Source organism: Pseudopodoces humilis, chromosome 1, assembly GCF_049639895.1.
Source record: "Pseudopodoces humilis isolate 2021_Gansu_Grassland_sample_001 chromosome 1, ASM4963989v1, whole genome shotgun sequence".
Lineage (NCBI taxonomy): Eukaryota > Metazoa > Chordata > Aves > Passeriformes > Paridae > Pseudopodoces > Pseudopodoces humilis.
In genome coordinates this window covers 125,043,032-125,063,734 of record NC_142200.1, presented here as the reverse complement: position 1 = coordinate 125,063,734, position 20,703 = coordinate 125,043,032, and the positions used below count along the sequence as shown (strand labels likewise).

The 20,703-nt window shown below is 35.1% G+C and overlaps 1 protein-coding gene across 1 annotated transcript in view; it reads right to left on the bottom strand.

The window, feature by feature from the left end:
* Positions 1 to 20,703, bottom strand: part of THSD7A (thrombospondin type 1 domain containing 7A) — a 267,635-nt gene that overhangs the window by 70,135 nt on the left and 176,797 nt on the right. The window lies entirely within an intron of this gene.

Here is a 20,703-nt window from a genome sequence, read left to right as displayed (position 1 = left end):
GTGTTTGTATTCTGTGGGTACACATTTCATAATAATAAAAAGATCCATGCTGGTATGAATTGCTTAATGAAATATTAGCTAGTATTTTAGTAGCAGGACTGCTTTTGTTTTCAATCAGATAATCATGAGAGCACTGTGTCTGAGGTCTGTCTAAACAGCACCTTAATCACAGCATGGACAGTTTTGTGAGGTGACATGATTTCTTCATCAAACAAGTTAATATTTATTAAGGGGAGAATGAATGAATCAATGACCACATATTCTGATACCAGTAAGTCTCATGATAAATCTTCCTGTTGGAGCAAATGATGGAAAAAATGAAGAAGTCAGGTCCAGGTTTTAGAATTATAGCCTTGTTATCACAACATAATGGCTCTTATGAGGAACTGAAAATGTTGCATCTAAGAGTACACTGGACTTCTGAGGCCTTGATAACCACATACAATTAAGGCATGGAAGAGTTGTAAACATAGAACATTTCTTTTTTAAAAAAAGAATTTCTAAAAAGGATAACATTTCAAAGCATTTCAACTCCTTTTGTGCTATATCATCTTTGCTGTACTAAGGCATAAAGCCTTCTGTTATGATTAATCTATTGAAAAACTCTTGAATTTTACATGATCCTGACAGGACAAAACAGGAGTTGTCTACATTATGCACTTTCTAAGATCCATCATTTCAATCTCTGTTTTAATAGCCAATGTCAACAAAATAATGTCTTATCAATATTTGCAAATTAATCTAAGTCTTCAATACTACAAGATATTTGTTAGACATATTGATTAAATACCCAGTAATTGAATCACAAAGGCATCAGTTACTGTTAGTAACTACCACATGGATTCTGAAAGCTAATTCAGTGAGAACTGAGCACACCATAAAGATCTAAAAACTCTGCTTTACCGAGTCTCAAATTAGGCTTTATTGTTCAATAGATGTATAATACTAAATTGATCCAAACACTAATCAAAATCAAAACTACATAAACTGCACTTTTTGTCACTCAAGGTTTACAGTTTTAGAACCTTTTAAATAAGAACCTCTTAAACTGAGTTCCTGAAACCAGGAGGTGTTCTAGTACTAAATCAGATCATGAGTCCCAGAAGTGTTAAGCAAATTCTTTGTGAAAGAGTTAAAGATGAGGGCCATCTATTCAATATTAGATCCTTTTAAACAGGAACAAATATTTTATTCATACAGAATATTTAGGCACAACAGAACTACAAACATCAATCTTTCTTGGTTCTGAAAACCAGGGAAAATCCTGCAGCTCATGTTTTTAAAATAGCCTAAAGTAGTCATACTCATCTGAATTATAAAGACCTTTGAGATCAAGTCAGTCTCCACAGCTATATTTTCCTATATTAAAATACAAATTTGAGCCCTGCCAAAGGCTTCATGGCTTTCCCATGCCAAGTTCTGCTTCTCTCACTGGACTCAGTCTTTGCATCAATTGCTCCCTCTGTTATATTGCAGGTCATCACACCCTGTGCAGGAGGGATTCTTTTCTGCTTCATCAGAAGGGCATTTTCTTGGGTTCAAAGACAAGACACAGAAGAGAGGACTGTAAACTTTTCCTTCAGATAGAATAAAAAACTAGATCTCAGATTGTTCCGTTGCTAGGTAAGACTCAATAAGGCAAACTGCTAGGTCACATGCACACATTGCAAGAAATGCTACTATCACAATAAAGTGTATCACAGTATAAACAAATTACACTATACTGAACTTATTAATCACCCATTGGCTTTTAAATTTAAACTCAAGTTTAATTTGGTGCCACGACAAAGAATATTTTTAACTTAGTTTCAGTCTGAGTTTATATCTCAAAAGAAAACAAGCCTTCACTCTCTCCCAAAATCAAAGGCCCTATTTTTCCTTTGCTTTCACAGAGAAAATATTCTAGAGATATTTATCTTACATATTGGCATTTCACTTTTGTCAAGTGTCCAATTCTTATCTGATGAATTCAATAGCGTAGAAATGTAGTTGGAAAGAATGTCTTATAATGGGTACTTCTTATCTGCAGGGAAATATTTTATTTGTATTAAATTGTTTCTGACATTTCACTAATAATTTTATGAACAACTTGACCTTTTTTGCCTTCCTCTTTAAAGTGCGTAGTGTAGTCAACCACCAGGAAGCACTCAGCCATAAGCTGGGAAAAATGCCAGTGTAAAGACTACTTAGAAAAAGTCCCATTTGAAAATATTTGTCATTGAGTGTTGAAGCAAGTCCAGAGGAGGGCCATGAAGGTGAGCAGAGGGTTGGAAAATGTATCCTATGAGGAACGGCTGAGAAAATTAGAGTTGTGCAGCCTGGAGAAGCGAATCCAATGAGACATTATAGCAGCCTTCTAGTACCTAAAAAAGGCTGACATGAAAGATGAAAAGGGGCTTTTTAAGAAAAGCATGTAATGATAGGACACGGTGGAAAGGCTTTAATCTAAAAGAGATAAGATTAAAGAAGACACTCTACTGTGAAGGAGAAGAGGCATTGAAACAAGTTGTCTGTAGAGAAGGTGGATGCCCCATCCCTGGAAGGGTTCAAGGCCAGGTTAGAGGGAGCTGTGAACATCCTATTTTAGTGAAAGGTCCCTGCAGAGAGGTTGGAACTAAATGATCATTAAGGTCCCTTCCAACCCTAAACATTCGATGATTCTATGATTTTATTTGAACATTATGGGTATAAATTTATGTTGCACAATATTGAAGACAGAACTCCCAAAAACATTACTGAAAGGCCTCTGTCCTGGGTTACTTATATTCTAAACAACAGAATGACAAAAATTAAAAAGCAGAGAAATTAAAACAGAATATGACATTTCTGTCAAAAGAACTCTTCACCATTTATCAATTGACTGCTTCATTAAAATCTGGAATCTAGCAATATTCCATATTTACAAACAATGCCTATGTTGTTGAATTATATTTCTCTCTTAGGCAAGAGACACACATTTTGGACTAAAATCTCCAAATAGCTCTTAAGGAAATGGCAGCATGTAAAAATGGCAGGAGGCAAAAGATTTGTTTTTCAAAAATTTAAAATGTCAAAAGATTTTTAAACCTCTCCTGAGATTTTTTTTTACAGATTTACTTCAGTGAGGAGTGCCAAGGGGATAGCCTTTTGAATCCACATCACTTCCTCAAATAATTATGCAGTTAGACAATCAGAAAAGCAAGTCACTACATTAAAATCTCCTTCTGGCCAACTTCTTAGCTCAAAGACTTCCTGGTATGTGTGCACACATGAGAGCCACTTTTGAACTACACAACGATTTAGCTGTTTTAAAACAACCAAAAAACACCAAGCCAGACACCAAACAAACAAACAAACAAAAAAATTCGGGCAGAAAATTTGCCAGATTATGCAAATTTTTTACATATTAGAGAGGTAGCTTGTGAATGGAATTCAGGAGGAACTGATTAATAAATATCAGTATTCATATCACCATTCTTATTACAATCACAAAGCACGTATTGTATCACATATGTGAAAATTTAACTAGATGCTAAAGGTTGGGCTAGACCACATTCTGCAGTTAATGCAGTTGAATGGTGTTAGTCCTATGTGTTTTTGTCTACTCATCTGTAAAATGTTTTAAGAAAGTTCCAATGAGAAGCATTCCTAGAGTTGGAATCACTAGAGAGACAAGGAAAAGAAAACCTCTTTCTTATTGTACATCTTTTAACATGGTGCATGCTTCAGTGCACAGTAAAAAATTGCTGTCAAATTCTGACCTGTAGTAAATGGGAAGGCAAGTGCTTAACAGAGAACAAAATGTTTTTAAAGCCTTAAAATGAACAGTAAATTCACTGCAAGGTTCAATGAGGCATAGAGAACAACTTTAAAAAAAAACAGCATAAAATTGCTGCTGGAGACCTATGTAATAAGTCAATGAGCCTGGTCTCAGTTCTAAATGAGGAAACTAGCTATTGTTTCTGAAAGATTGGCCTATAACCTGATATAAACTAAGTACATTTTGACAATAAAATAAGAATAAATTGAATTAAATCAAGAGAGTGCTTTGAACATTAATATCCAATATTGTTTTTAACATGCCTGTGTAATCAGTAAAGGACAGGAATATCACACTGTGGTAAACCAAGTTTTACAGTTGTATTTTAAAGTTCATAAAAGAAGTAACGACAGCAACTGAGTCCAAATGCTAAAACTGCAGACTTCACATTATTTATTGCTTGTTCCAATATGTTCAAGTTTACTATTATACCTTCAACTTGAAAGAAAAAAGTCTCTTGTATCAGTATCTTGTACATGATGTGTCATCCATTGGAAAACTGCTGGGCAGCTGCAATACTTAGAAAAGCACTCCAGGGCTCAACTTCAATATGTTTGTGGGTGAAGAAGGCCTTGTCATTATTTAACTGCCTTCAGTAATGCCTCTAAGCATGGAGACTGCAGGAGAAAAATGCAGTATTACTTCACACAATAGCAAAATCTGTGAGCTGTGCTGGTTGCCACTGACTGTTTCCTTCCTTTCCTGTGCAGAAAAATAATCCACAGGAAAGTACTGAACTGCCTCTAGAGTGAGTTGTAAAGGCTGAAATGGCTGAGAATGTTATTTATCTTGAACTCCTATGCAGTTTCACATATGCATTCCTGTCATGGGGTGACTTTACCTTTAAGGTGGTTTTGGGAGCTAAGGAAGTTGAAGTTGCTGGTGACTGATGGGAATCTTCTCTCCTGACCAATTATCGGTCATTACTGGGAATTGACAGCAGTTTTAACCATTGAAAAGTGGGATCAACTTGTGAACCCTACCTTAAGGTGTAAAGCCAGAGCTCTCTTGCTCTCTTTGTTTCCTGGCTGTGAAAGATAACAGAGCTCCAGCTGGCCTCCCGTTCCCTGCCCGGCCATGCGGCCCGGGCGGGGGCTGGGCTGGGCCTGCCGCAGCTCCCGGCCGGGAGATGGGGCCTGCGGGGCTTGCCCCGGGCTCTGGCCGGGCCAGGCCGGTTCCTGGCTAAGCTGCAGGTTTTGCCGTGACGGAATTCACCAGAGACTGCCGAGTAAAGAAAGGAAAAAGCTCTTGACCCGCGGCAAGCTGAAACAGCGACCACACTCTCCAGAGCAGCCATGAGGAATCTTCTATCGCAGACAGCTCCAGCTCCTGCACCGGCAGAAGTCACAGAACCATCTACAAAAGCCTGGGCAAGATTTTAACCCTTTCATTAACCAGATGAGACTTGCAGATTAATCTTTTTTTATCCAGAGAAAGAAAAAGAGAGTAATCAACATGTAAAGAGACTTTATAAAACTATCAGAGACAGTAAAGAAAAGAAGTTTCAGAAAAGGTAGAGAATAAGGAGATGCTTTATGAGCTGAAATACCTTTCTGTTGAGGCTATGGAAATGGACAATAAGGTCTTGAAAAAGCTCCTTTAATTCATGACAGAGTATATAGGGAGGAATAGAGTGTTCAAAGTGTAAATTTTGAGTAAAAGTAGAGTGATTGTGATGCAGTGAGGTGCTGGAACAGGGTGAAGCGAAAATTTGAGGCCTTAGGGGGCAGTGAGAAAACTGTTTTCCAGTGGAGCTCACAAAGACAGACGAAGAAGACTTTTGCCTTTGAATAACTCATCCTTAAAATGACATCCCTAAACTCATGGCACATACACACCTCAGAGTGATGTGAAATGGGACGAGTGAGCTCTGATGACAGCATTTTCTGGGCAGCTGGCATCAGAAAAATAGAAAGCTATAACAGAAATGGTTTTCTTGTGAGAAACTCCATAAATTAAAAGAAAGAGACTTCTGTTTCTCTACAAAGACTGATGAAAAGATTCTAGCAGGAATTGGGACTGTTTTGAACACCAAAGTTCCAAAGTTTTTGTCTCTTTTGTCATGTGAACAAAGGAATGGTGGGTAGTGAGGGATAAAAAGGGTTTTCTGGAAGTTTATTCTGGTGTTCTTATTCCTGTAGTTTGTTAATAAACTTTCTTTATTCCTTTTAAGTTTTAAGCCTGTTTTGCTCTTGTTCTAATCCATATCTCATAGCAAGAAATAAGTAATTTTTTTTAGTTACTGGTTTAAAACCACGACAATTCCTTTCACATGAGGACCTATATCTGTTCTTACACTGACTCCCTTGTCAAACTCAAAATGTGTCAGAGTGGCTGAGGAGCCAAAAATCCTGTGTGGACTCTGCCCATCAAGAACAAAATATGCTGATCTATAGTCAAAACTTACGAAAACCAGATCTGTGCTATGTGCTCAGTCCAGTTTTCACTTGGAATGAACTTTAACCACAGTCACAGTTAGTAAACCATATCCTTCTCCACTAAGAAGTCATCAGCCTATAATCTACGTGCCTTAAAGTTACAGGAATGTCATGACTACACTGTAAGAGTATGGAAGCAGTGTTAATAAGTTTAACTGTAATTATTCTAAAAACAATTTAAAAAAATTCAAGAAAATCACTAAGTAAGAAAATGTACAAAATTATCCAAATGTGAAATTCCATACTAGATTTTCTTTAGCAATAACCTGGCCAACACACTGGATTATTAGTCTAATGCAAAATGGAAATTCTTAACATTACAGAAAACTTATCAAAACCTCATACATCGTCACATGCTAGGACACCTTATATCTGCAAGTGAAAAGACAGTAATCAATCACCAGGATAAACTGAAATTATTGTTTTAATTTCTAATACTTCTGCATTTCTTTCAAATTACTAATTGATCACCAAACTTCATCACAACAGGAAAAATCATGCCTGCCTCGCATGAACAGTGACAGCAAAGTATGTTTTCCTTTCAAACCTAGATGCTCCAGAAATAGTATGATGTTTTCTTTTTAAAATGATCAGGAAAGGACCCAGGACTGATTTTTTTTTTTGGCAATTCTATTTTGTTGTTTGTTTTTCCTTATACAGCTCAGGAGGAGTTCTCTGAGGAACACTGTCTTTCTCAGAGTGTGTGTCTCTAATTAAAATGTATACACAACTTCAAAAAGCTGACCCAGATTTTTCAGTAGGGAGAATTTAGAAGTTAATCACTGAAAACCTAATCAAATAAGGCACAGAAAGGAGAAACTATAATATTTACATTAAATTCATCATTTACCATCTTGTTTAGCTCAACAATCTTAAGAGTATTTGGAAGAAAAAAATAAAACAGCATGTGCAGCAGCATCTGACTGAGAACAATTTTTGCCCTTGAATCAGTTCAATACTAGCAAATAACACATATTTTCATATACAACAGGAAACTTAAAATGTTTTATTGATCCCACTGTCCTTCATATATTGTTGATGGTATTTATTCATATCTGCTCAAAAAAAAAGCTTTAATGTTAGTAAAATGGCAGTGTCTTTCAAAGCAGCAACAGTGTATTACCTTAGTAATTATTTTCCATTACAGTTCCTGAATCAGCTGTCAAAAAATATTGATAAATTTTCAACATTTGGAAGAATTTTTAACCTCTCTAATTATCAAACATAAAGTAACATTAACTACAATTTATGACCTCAATATAGCCTACTTCATTGACTCCTAGGTTTTTCAACAAACAAAACGTGAAGAGATTGCATATTTTCCCCTTGTATTATTCTTATCAAGTGAAGCTTCTACATTCATTTCTGATGCTTAGGTGCCTATCTGGGAGTTCCAAGTGTTAAATCAGTTGCTAATTCCCTAATCACATGCCTTTCTCTCAATCTCTTTTGCTAAGTAGCATTTGCATTTAATTAAGTACATCTTAATTAGTTGATGGTTAATATTCTTGAAGTAATTTTCTTCTGAGAAGCCTAAGTAGAAACAGCACTGATTTCAATGAAGACAAATACACTGGTTACTCACATCTGTTCATTATGCAAAAATGACAGAAAGTTGGTCTAATAATTTAATGATACATAAACATTGCAGGATTGTAAACTTTTTGATTTGCTGGTTTGCGTGTGCAAATTTACTGTGGTTTTGGTTTCAGTGTAGTATCATACAATCTTTTCCTTACCGAAAGAAAAATGGTAAACATGATACTTTGGCCACTTACTCAAAACCCATTGTGAATCTCATAAACATGTATGTTTCTTATTTTATTTTTTTTAAATAAGAAATTTGAAAGCACAAGCACAGGTACCATCATCTTATTTACACCTTTACCCTTCCTGTGCAGACAAACCAATGACATATAGAAAAGGCCATTGACTGCTGTCCTTTCCCTATGCAAATACTGGATGATATATGTATTTTATTATAAAATAAAATAATAAAATTTAAAATGTGATTATGACTTTTTTTTAAAGCAAACATTTGCAATGACAAATGACTAGTAATGACAGGAAGTAATAGTATACAAAAGGAAAATAGCTGGAGCTTAGAAACCCACCACATCCAGTGTTTTTCCAATCAAAGATAAGAGCATCTTAACACACTTAAGAAAAAAATCACAATCTTTTTATTGTTTTCTATTCCTTAATGAGATGAAACACCATATTTTACAAGCAGTAACTTCTTGTTAATGGCTATATGGAAATCTCTATTCACCTTATGGGAAAAATAATTCTGATGAGTGGGATGACACTGGCTTCAAGAACTCCCACATTAATGCAGAAATATAATTTCAAAAATAGTACCTGAATACTTCAGCTCCTTCACTGTAACCAAGCCAGTAAATGAGCTCAGTTACAATTTACAGGGTAGCATGTGTTTGCTAACCTTTCCCACAACACAGCATATTACCAACTGTGTAGAAAAAAGGCAGAAGCAGGTAACACTCTGCAAGTGGTTTATAGGAAAGCTGAAAGATGTGAAAGCCATTCTGCTCCAGAGATAAGACAGTTCTGGTTACAAGGTTTCTTCTCTGTCCTTAAATTCATCCAAATTTTCAATCACGCAAATTTCAAGAAAAGTGAGTCACTGATAAGAGATCCAGGTCAGTATTCCTCAATACATCAGGTAAATAATACATTAATACATCATGCACTATATACAAAACAGTTACAGGAATAACCAAAATCAAAATAACACTCCATACCTTGAAATAATGGTAACAATATAAGGAAAACTCTGATACAAAAATTAAGAATATATTTTAAAGATGGATATTTCCTGCTATAATCACTTCAGATGGAAAACATCTTTGCATATTCTTTGGCAGGAACTTAAAAATAATGATTAAACATAATGAACCAGCACACCTTCAGATACAATATTAATGCTTTCAGTAATCTCATTTTCATGTCTGGTAAAAACAGAACATATGTACCTCCATTTATATTAGAGTCATCGATCAGGATTACAGTCATGTAGACAGTTTAAATTTGCCAGACACAAATAAAACTAGGGAAAGAAATAATATTTCTTCACCCAAATAATATATTTTTATTTAAAATGCAATGACATTTGGCCAGATTAAACAACAGTATGAAAAAATATTATCCCATAACTATGCTAAAATAAAAATATACAGAAAAGTAGGGAAAAAACCCAAAAAAACCAAAACCAAAACCAATGAAACACCGTGCTTTTTTTTTTTCCATGAAAGAAAATACTTATTATTTGGGCTTATCTTCTGTACTCAATGAGATTGAGAAAAGTGAAAAATAACTGTTCTGTTTTTGCCATCTTAAAATTTCTGGTAACCACTTTGAAACTTTACCTCTTATTCCTTTATGCCCTAAGTTTTCACTTTATTTTTCTAGATTTATTCAGGTTGAAAACCTGAAATTGAAAAATATTTTTCCACTTCTCCCTGTATTTCTAAGTGGTGGGGGTGATGGCAGCCACAGCATCAGCTCCCCCAAGCATACAGCAATCACTTGGCTACCAGTGAGGGTCTCAGTTAAAAAAAAATTTTAAAAAATTGAAAATAAAATAGATACACAGATGAGGGAAGTTCCTTCACTACACACACAAAGGCACACTGAGGGTGTCTTGTAGCACTAACTGTGGCTTAAAAAGTTACACAGCCTTTTTATCTCTGGCACAACACTCTAAGTTACTGAGTGCATATTTTGTATTATGCATCAAAGACTAATGGAAAACTCTTCGTACAGATGATACTTCTTTGATTCTTTACTACTTCTGATAGCACTGAATATTCAATAGCATGAAATAGGCTGCATATGAACTACTAAAGTCAGTATCTCTGAAAAAGCCTGGCCTAAACAGGGATACTGAAGAATTAATCCAAATTAATTAAACTGGGACTTTGAAGAAGATTAGTTACTGTATTAACATTTTGTGTGGCTATCCTTATTCAGAACAAAAGAGCAAATTCTTGACAAATAGAATTAAGACCACTTTAACTTTGAATAAGAGGATTCACAGACACTATTTAATATAGTTTAAGTAATTATTTTTGCAGTTAATTTGGATCAGCTTTGGAAAGTGTCTTCATGCATATAAGCAAAGTAAACAAAAACTGAAACATGATATGCCTTTAGCTGAAAATCTATTCTTTTAACTTGATGCTATAGTAGACTTATACCAGAGGGATAGAAGTTCAATAATTCTAATAAAGACTCCAGCAGAGTACCAAAACACTGCCTAACAACAGGAGTAAAATTTTCCTACTGCTTGACAGGTAGTTGAAGCATTTTCATGCTTCATTTGCTAATGTGGTCTTACTGAGAATGATAAGGAACAGAGAATACAAGTGTATTGATCATAACCAAGCAGAGTTGCCTTCTAGTGTCAAGTAAGCCAATCAAACGTCATCTTGATATGAAAGAAAAAATAAGTTTGATGACAGGCTACGGTCCCATTGAGAATAAAATCAATATTAGTCATGGGACCAAGTGGGATCAATATGTCAAACCAATAGGCCATTTTAGCAGGGTGGAGAAAGGAGGGGAAAAGTGCTGACAGAGCTATAAGGAAAAAAGAGGACAGTGCGAACCTCGAGGATGAGATCACTTGAAAATTCACTATGTATTTCTGAAAACACTTGTCAAAAGCACCACGTCACCTTAAAAAGATATAGCTAGTTCCAAGAGCAACAGAGCATTCTCAAAAACTTTTCCCAATCAAGCCACAATTCATATACTGACAATTCCATATACAACTATGACTTAGAAAAAAAAAAAAATTAAAATATTTCCTCTCTTAATTTTTAAAATGTTACAGAAGCTCTACTGTGTTTAAAAGTGAAGAAAAATATTTTCACAGACTTTAGAAATAGTGATGGTGTTATTTCAATATTGGTAACAGATTTAAAATACATGGATTTGAAAATGCAACATGTATTTATTGCAAGTGTTTCTTTGATAATTTAAAAAACAACATGTTTTATTAATCACTGGAAATAAGTTTGTCACTGCTTAGTATTCTCAGCAAATTTTTAACTTCAGCATATGTGAACACATAGACTATTGTAGCCTTTTAAAACGTTTCACAGGTATTTTATTGTGAGTGCTATTTTACACATTTCCCCACCCATTCAATAAGGACAAAGCAACCTGGAGAACAAGTTTGGAAGGGCAATGGAACGTCAATGACTTCAAACCAGTTTGATTAGAGAAGATATTTCTGGTGTGCTGATCTGAACTAGATTAACATTCAGGGATATGAGTTAGGAATAGAAGCATAAAAAGGAAATAATTGGCAAGAAAAAGAATAGCATGAAAACAATGTGACAGCTCCACTAATGTCAGAATGACAGTGCTCGCCACAATCTTTTCAACGATTCCCTACACTGAGGTATTAATCAGCATATTTTCAGCAATTACCTTAAATGGCCTGGTTTTTCAAGAAACAACAAGACTTTCACAAACTTCAGGCTTCTCATTTTCAGCATAAACATTATCTTTGGTTAATAAATTTATACATTTAAGCTTAAAAACTCCAAAAATTGCATCATAAATGGGTTCATATATACTTCAGCAGTGCAGTATTTTCCTAGAATTTGGCCACCAACATAGTAACGTTATTCTTCTCTCTAATGCAAAAGCTTACCTTACAGATGAAGACAACCATTAATGTTCTGCACCTGACAGAATATTAAGTGAATTTTTCAGTTGGTCAGTTATCTAATATTTCACTACTATACTGTGAATTTGCAGCAAATTTACAATTGTGCCTTCATATACATTGTCATACCTCTTGCCACACAAAGACATGTGAAACTCAAATGGGGGTTTTTGAGAGAGTGAGAAAAATTATTTTATATGGCAAAAGGTGATTGCAAACATTTTCTTTGCATTATTCATCTAGCTGCAGCCAGTAAAGAGTTGTCACTCTCTATGTAATCTGACAGCTCAATTCAATCACAGTTAAAACATAGGACCCAAGAGGTGTAAGAGAGATCACTGCCACTGTCATGTTTACACACTTCTGAGAAATGGTTTTTCAATTAATTTCATGGATGCTTTTGTCTGTGTCCTACTACTGGCAGATAAAATGCAGTCTTTGGAGAACATCTTTTTATGCATCTTGCAGTGAATATCTTCTCATCATTAAGAGTGGAAGGCACAGCATGCCTTTAGGGAGCTCAGACTGTGAATTAATCTTCTCTTTTGGAAACATTTTCGTAGCTGATTCCTCCCTAGAAGACTAAAACTAACCCATGGTTTTGAGTTTTTCTTTCTCCTAGCCTCCATGTGAATGGATTCAGAGAAGGAGCTGTCAGGAAAGCAGCCAGAGGTAAATACCACTACATCTTATAAATTTATGCTGTGGAAGGAAATAGAATAACATTGTCACAACTAAAACAAAAAACCCAGGAACACCTCTGCAAATATAGAGACATTACGACTCTTCTGCTCTGTTAATAAGTAATGCAAGTTAATGTCCTAAAGTCTCAGAAATCTGAGAGATTTCACTGTAGATTGACACCTACTTACAGAAATCCATTGTACCCTGAAACTGGAGTTCCCTTTTAATACTGGTTTTCTAGAAGACTCCCACAATATATAAGATGCTTCTAGCTAATATAATTCTTCTTTTTCCCCTCTTTAAATAAAAATCCTCAATTCTGAGACACCAAGAACAAGAGATTTCATGTAATTTCTGCCTGGTATCTTTTCTCTGGAAAACACTTATGCAGCAATTCGCTATTCATAAAATAGTATCAGTACCAATAAAGGATGTCTAAATAAAATTAGAGATAAACATCTAGTTATTCCTAGGGCAAGCTTTACATACTTAATCCAAAAGTTACCCCCAAAACTATAGCAAGAAACCAAACAGTAAATGCCAAAATGAAAGCTGCCTTTGTATAATGCAGTTTTTTAACTGTATAATCACACGCTTATTATTTTTCCACTGGGTCCCTTCCTCCTTCAGTTCACAGATTGGAAACTCCTTAATGAGGATCTATTTGGTATTTTTAGTTTTATTCTCTTTGTTCAAGTCATGAGCCTATGTTTTATTTACCACATACTAATTAAAAGTGTTATTAAAACAGAATTGGCATTTTTCCTAAGATCTTTCTGTCATGACTATCAGACACCCACTAGCACAGCGTTATTTTCAGAACACTAAAGATGTGGTAGGTCAGCATTATTTATATTTTGCTGATGCTGAACAAAAGCAAAACAAAATTAAACCCTGAAGAATAGGACAACTCAGGTTAGCTGTTTCACAGACATTGCGTTCATTATTACAAAATGCCCACTTAATCACCAAAGGAGATATATCTGTCTCACAAATAAGTGGCAGATTCTGTGGAGAAAATGTCATGCTGGCACAATTAAATGATTGAATTCTTCCTTCTGATGTATTCACATATGGACCAGACAATCTTAATTTCCTAATGTTTGAGGGCTTGCCTTTGAAAACTAAAATATGAAATTTTGATGTAATATTTCTTTTGAATTTTCTAGCTTAAAACAAAAGTCAAGTGTTAAATAGTATTTCTGCCATGGGTGTAGCACTGATGCTGGAAACTGCTGCTCTGCCTGGTGATCTGAGATAAAAACAGAAGCAGACTAAAATCCATTGCATTCCAGCCCTATAAGTTACGAATTTTCTTTTCTTCCCCATTCTCTGACTTCTTATTCAGCCCTATTTTCTTTGGACACTAATCCAAGTCTGTCACCTCACTGTTCTTTTCACCCATCCCTGACAAATTCTTTCCAGCTGCTTGTCAAATCCTCCCGTGGGCTGTGCCTTAGCACATTAAATCCCTTGCCAAATTCATATAAAATGCAGAGACATTTTATAATTTTGAGTTCTTTACTTGGAAATTGCCCTGGAGGAAACCAAGGTCAGATCCTACCTTTTCCTAGCTTTCAACCTAATTGCTTGACCAGAACAAGATTCTTCCTCTTGTCTTGCCTTTTTTCACCAAGTCCCAGGTACAAATCTCTATTTCCCTCTGTTGGGGTTGCAGCTACATCACAAACTACCTGCACTTTAAAATCTGAAAGATATTACTGGGAACACTGGAGAGACTGGTATCAATTGTTTATATTGACTTTGAGTAATTGTGTCTGAGCATGTTTTAGTTTGAAGCTTTTTAAGTATTCAGTGAAGATGCTGCTTGTGCTGTGCCCCAGAGTTGTAAGAATTGCAAAATGGCACGTAACATCTTAAGGCTCTAAGTGGCCACTGGAACACTTGTCTTGTGAAATCAAGTATTTTTTGGCAGATAAGAGTGATTTTCCATTAATCAGTACTCAGCACAAATTATGATCTATGAGAAAGGTCAGACAATGAGCTGTTCTAGGCTGGAAGTACTGAGAGTAAAATTCCTATTTATTCCATCTCAACATGACTAGCTCATGATGATGGTTTTATCCTCACCATTTATCAACACAGTGGTTTCACAGCTTTGAAATTTGATAGCATTTATTCAGAAAATGGTCAATAAGTATGCAGGATGTTGTAAACTATAAATAGGGCTGCGCATTTTCTTAGCTGGAAAACTGACTCCCTTCAAACCTAGTGTGAATACACTAAGAAGATTTTATCATAAAGATTAATGACTAGTGCTGTGTCATATAATCTTATGAGAAAGTGGTACTTAATGTATAGCTATGTAGCATTATTTTTATACATAACGTACTTAGATGTAAAATTATCTCTTCTAAATATGTTTTGTCAAAAAAATTTCTAATATTTTCTGGGCATGTTCTAGAGAGTTGAAAAGTTGACACACAAACCCAAAACCAAAGGAGTTCAATACAGTTCTAGAAACCCTGTTCCATAATCCACCCATAACTCCCTAACCCCCTTTTTCTTTCTTTTTTCATAATAGCATAATTTTAAGTGATAAGTGGAAAAACTTTACAGCATTAAATTTATCTTCCTAAAAAACCCCAATTGTTATAAATTGTATCTACAATTATCCCTTTCTGTATTCTTACCATGATGAACCCTGGAGTCTAATCAGAATTGCATTTCAGTTCCTGCATTGCTGAATATTACATAAATCAAAATGTATGCATCAAAATCCCTCCCTTCTAATTTATTCACATACAATTCCTGCAATATCCTACTTGTTGTGCCATCAAAAACAAAAGCAAGCTACTACCCATATTCTTATGGATCATATGAAATGCTGCACTCTTTCGGATACATTTGCAAAATATTTGCACTTTCCACTCCAGTAGTAGCAACCTCTAATTGTAGAAGTCAAATAAATTTTACGAGTGCAGCATTACTTTTTAGAAGTAAACAGGTCAAAGTACACCAAACTCGCCTGACCAGACCGTCACATTATGATCTATGACACCAGAAAAAGATTTTGGTAATTAGGTTGGCCCACCTGTTTTTACCTTAAATATATTATTTATGGATGTTAATGTCTGATTACACATTGTCCAAGTGCAACTCCGTCTTCAAAAACATATGATAAATTGGAAATAAGAGTCTACTGCATTTCATAAGTGCTAATTGTTTGAGGGACTATGCAGATGGAAAGCTGGTTTTGTTTTATTTATCCCTTTAGCTGAAATCATTACATCAAATTGCAGGCAAACTATTAAAGACATGGACAAAGAAAGTTATATATTTATTTATGCAATTTATGTAATTCTTTCATATAATTCCATATAATTAAATTACTACATGATAGATAAATACTAAAAGCATCCATTCTTTTATGAAATCAGTAGTGATATATTACTTTCCTAATATCAAGATGAGAAACAAAAAGGAATTGATGTCATCAATTAAGTGTGACTTTTTATTGACAGAAGAGTTATCAATTATCAGACTATTCTGAGGCTTCAATGAGATAGCTTAAGCAGTATACTTCACTCTTATTTTTCCTTATATTATTTTATATTAAATAAAACAAATCTTGTTAAAAATAAATGCCAAAAAAATCCAATGCTCTGAAATATAATGGCCTGAGAGTGCCAGTTTTAAAGTCCTTTAAATTCACTCACTAATTCACTCCTTTAAATACCTTCACTAAGAAATTAAATATACCAAACATCCAAGAAACAATATTCAATAGTTCCTTATGTTAGCAGAAAAATTAAAGGAAAGGAAGGAAGGACCTGGGTATGGGTTTCATAGCCTATGTGTTTACAGTGAGGAACAAAGTAAACATCTTACATTTGATTTAAATGTCTCAGATGGTCATCCAAAAAGCTGTCAGCAGCAAAGAACACTTTAAAACAATTCTGTTATGATATTAACTAGGAAACAAATATTGGGAAATGATGACTAATGCCAGTGTAACCAAGTTCCTGTAAGCATAAGGCATTATGAGCTCAAAGAAACTGTCATTAGCTACTGTATTTTTCTGCTAATTGACTGCTGAGCATTGACCAGATTTTGATCTGGGTTTTCTAACAGGCATAACTGAATAATTCAATGCAATTTAAATTTGAATCTGGCCCTTCGTTCTTTGTAAAGAACTACATCATAAAGTGACACGAAGTGGTATTTTCTTTTCTATAAAATCATCATAAAACCCAGCCAGTCTGATGGTTTCTTCATTCAATGCATAAAGCTGCACAACAGAAATGTCAGAAAAGTGGATTCTTTATATGCGGGCACACCTATAAAACACCTGTGCTCAGATTCATTGAATCTCTTATTGTTTCCCATTGTGAAAACAAATGATGACCAGAAGACTACTCAGTTGGCATTTGATTCAAACCATAAATATGTAGAAAGACCCAAATTCTGAAACCAGCCAAAATATTTTAAGTAAAAATTGTTTCACCAGCCAAACCTCAGTTTTTCCAGAACTTTATTCTACATATTTCCTTAGCTGCCTATTGTAGGGTGATACAAAGCCACAAACAAAAAATTAAGGAAGGAAATGGAGATATTTGTCAGGAAACTATAGGAGAAAATTTAAACTAGATGAGGAAATTTTATAAGATTTCTTTTAAAATAAAATTCAACAAAAATATGAGAAGAGGTATTTTCAGAAATAAGTATTTCTAACTCTTGAGGAAAATAATAAGGCAAAAAAAGCAGGATGTTTTATTGCTGAAACATGGTATCTTTTGTTAGTCTCACTAACTGAGAATAAACACAGGTAAAGGACAGGTAACTTGGAAGTATCCTCTGCTCCATTTTGGTCAGTATAGCGTTTCAGCTCCAGACAAAATAGCTAAACTTATTGGTTTGTAATGTGTGTAAATGAAACAGGCTAGTCTAATTTCTATATTGTTTAGTTAACACAAACACCACTACTTTGCCCCACTATTGCAAAACTGGTAAAATCCTCCCATTTCCATCAGAAAATACTGATGTCAGTGATGGTTCGAATTTGCACTTCAGCCTCAGAAAAACCAGACCTGTGTTACCCACCTCCATACAGGTGCCAGAAAGGAACTTGTGGCACTCAGCTACATCAGCATGCACCTCTGCCTACACAACTTCAGCAGCAATTCTGCTACTTCAAAGACTTGTAGGAATTTGCATATACACAAAGAGCCTTGATGTTGCCATGGCTCCCTCTTCCAAGGCAAGTGACTCTCAGCTGTGAGGCAGAAGATGAGGAGTCCACTCCTTTCTGTCCCCTCTAGAGGTACAGTAACCCAATAATCAGTGAGCTGCAACAAGATCCAGAAGAAATCTGCACTTGAAAAGTGAGATCTGTTTTGTCCAGAGTAACACATGCAGCACTACACAAGCCCAGTATACTATAAAGGCTGTGAACCAATTTATTATTTACAAATTCTTAGATAATGAGCAAGTCATTTTGGATGACTGTGTGAGGATCAGAAGTACACTACAGCCAATGCCAGTACCTGAGCTACAGCCTTCAGCCCAAAGACAGAATAAAAAAAAGGAGTGAAAAAGCATTTTAAGGTATTCCATCAGTAGTTAATATTGCAGATTTTTTATGTCAGAAATTACCTTTCCTTATTAACATATGAGTAGCACTAATATGTCTGTTAACAAAGTGGAGAAGCAGCCAGCTCTCCTACTATGGACTTGAAATAACACAGAGATATTTCTGAAACTGTATTCTTCATAGACAGAGAAATAGAGCAAATTAATCTGTTCTAAAATTACTCTTCTAAGTGTGAACTGTCTTAATACACTAAATATACACAGGTGTGTGTGCATGTGTGTGTGTGTACACCTTGCATGTATTATCTATACAACAAAGAAGATGAATATCAATTTATTTTTAAAAAGCCATTCTATCATTACCAAAAATTAATCTGTAGAATGAAACACGAGCACCAGACGTCTAATTATTACAATTATGTGTACAATGAAGGGATTCTGATCACTTTCTGTCCAGTATGGGAGATTCCACAACCAAAAGGTGGTTTTTTTCACCTAAAAACTCCTTTGTAAAATTTCCTGGGAGATTTAATAAGAATATTTATTCTGAAAATGTTCTTCCCACAGTAAAACACTGAAGTTCCATCTATATAATAAAATACATCAAAGTTCATTATAGCCTCTGCAATGACAACCTGGGGTACTGAATGTTTTTTCAGCCTGAATGAAAATTCTGATTACTGCCATCCTCTGTGGAAAGAATGACAGTCTCAGGCCTCCAGCAATGAGACAGGAGGATAACCTATTATTTGTTGTTGTCTCAAAGGCTATAATTACTTTTTATCTAAACACCAAAATTAAGAGAAAAGCTAATTCCAATTATATGAAACAACTTCACAAACACTGCGGCTTGATTCCAATTGTGAAGCCAAGCATCCAGGTCAAGACATATTATCCCAATTAATCATACTTAAGATATATAGAACAATACAATCATGCACAGGAAGAGAAGCTACTAATCAGTGTTGGGTTTATTTTACATTAAAGCTACAGAGCTTTATCCATCTAGAGTACAGTGCTTAGTCTGAAATACACATTACCAGCCTTTTTCGTTTTATAAAGCAGAAGCCAAGGGCACAATACTCTCTTTTATTTGGATACATTTAAGTCCCTTCATTTCAACCTTCATCCAGGCACTCTAAGATTTAAGATTGGCTTAATACCTAGTAATAATAATAATAACAACTCCTGAAGAGACTGAAGATAATATTTTCAAGCAAAGATTAGTTTAGTTTGAGTAACATAGCAATCTTATGCAATAGTTAATGCTTTCCATACTGTTTCCTTTCATGGTCACTTTTACCTGTAAAACTGAAATTAAATTCCCTGTGTGTTACTAATATAAAAAATACAGCAACACATGATTATTATACAAATTACATACCTATTAATAGAGGTACAGTATCTAACTGACAGTCAATGCAGTCTTCTCCAAGAAGTACTCAAAGAACACCAAATATCACAAATTTCTTACGATGAATAATTTAAACCATGATGTTTAGACAATGGAAGAGTAGCATTCTCCAAACTTTATTTTATTGGAACTAGCCTGGAGCTGTGGGGCTTGAAGCAAAAACTTGCCTGACTGCAAAGTGTTGTTCTCTTGTATTTTGCAGCGATCTAGATGCCTGCAATAAGTGTTTGGTGAAGGACATCGCGGATATTCTGTTGACTGCCAGGGTAGGAGGCCAAAGTACTAGATGGGAACTACCTGGGAAGAGGTGGTGGTGTTTAGAAAGTATTTAAGAGTTGTATACAGGATTTCTAGTGGGTTGGTGCCGTGGGAGGCAAAGTAATAAGATGCTTGAGCAGAGTCAGCTTAGAGGGGGAGATTGCTGAGGTTGGTGGGTCTTTGCTTCTACTGCATTACGCTAATCCTGCTCAGCAGAATGAAAATCAGAAGACACTTGGTAGTACTGGTGAAGTACACAGAAGGTTGTTAACTAAAAGAAGAAATTTCAAAGAAGAGCTGGGACAATTCATTACTCTCCATTGCTCTTGCATTCTTTCAAATGTAACTGAACACATATTTTTGTGATTGGATGAGTGGGTGATCAGATCTTTACAAAACAAGACAGAGCTGCAATTTGTTTTCTCCATTCTTTGAAGCTATGCCCACAACTCTTTAATCTTAAAGACTGACAGGCCAAACCCTGACTTCTCACTCTTTCTGAGGCAGATTACTGATATAGGCAATGTATAAGGCCATGTATTTGCAGCAATATATATAATGCCATATAACTCAGAAACACAGAGAGACAAAAACTAATACTGGGAGTTAAAAAGTCAAACACAAGTCTTTGAAGTCAAATTTGGCCAAAACCAAAGCCCATGAAGTGCCAAGAGAAAATCCTGTGTGTTTCAACAAAAAATACCATATCCATAAAAGACATCTCAAAGTTTAATGGCTCAATTGCATGCTCCAAATATACAGTAAGTTATAGTCAATATAAATTACTATACTAGAGTTTAGAAAGAAACCAGGTTAGATGTGTAAGAAAACACAATTCCTCAAAATAAAGGTGAGCCAA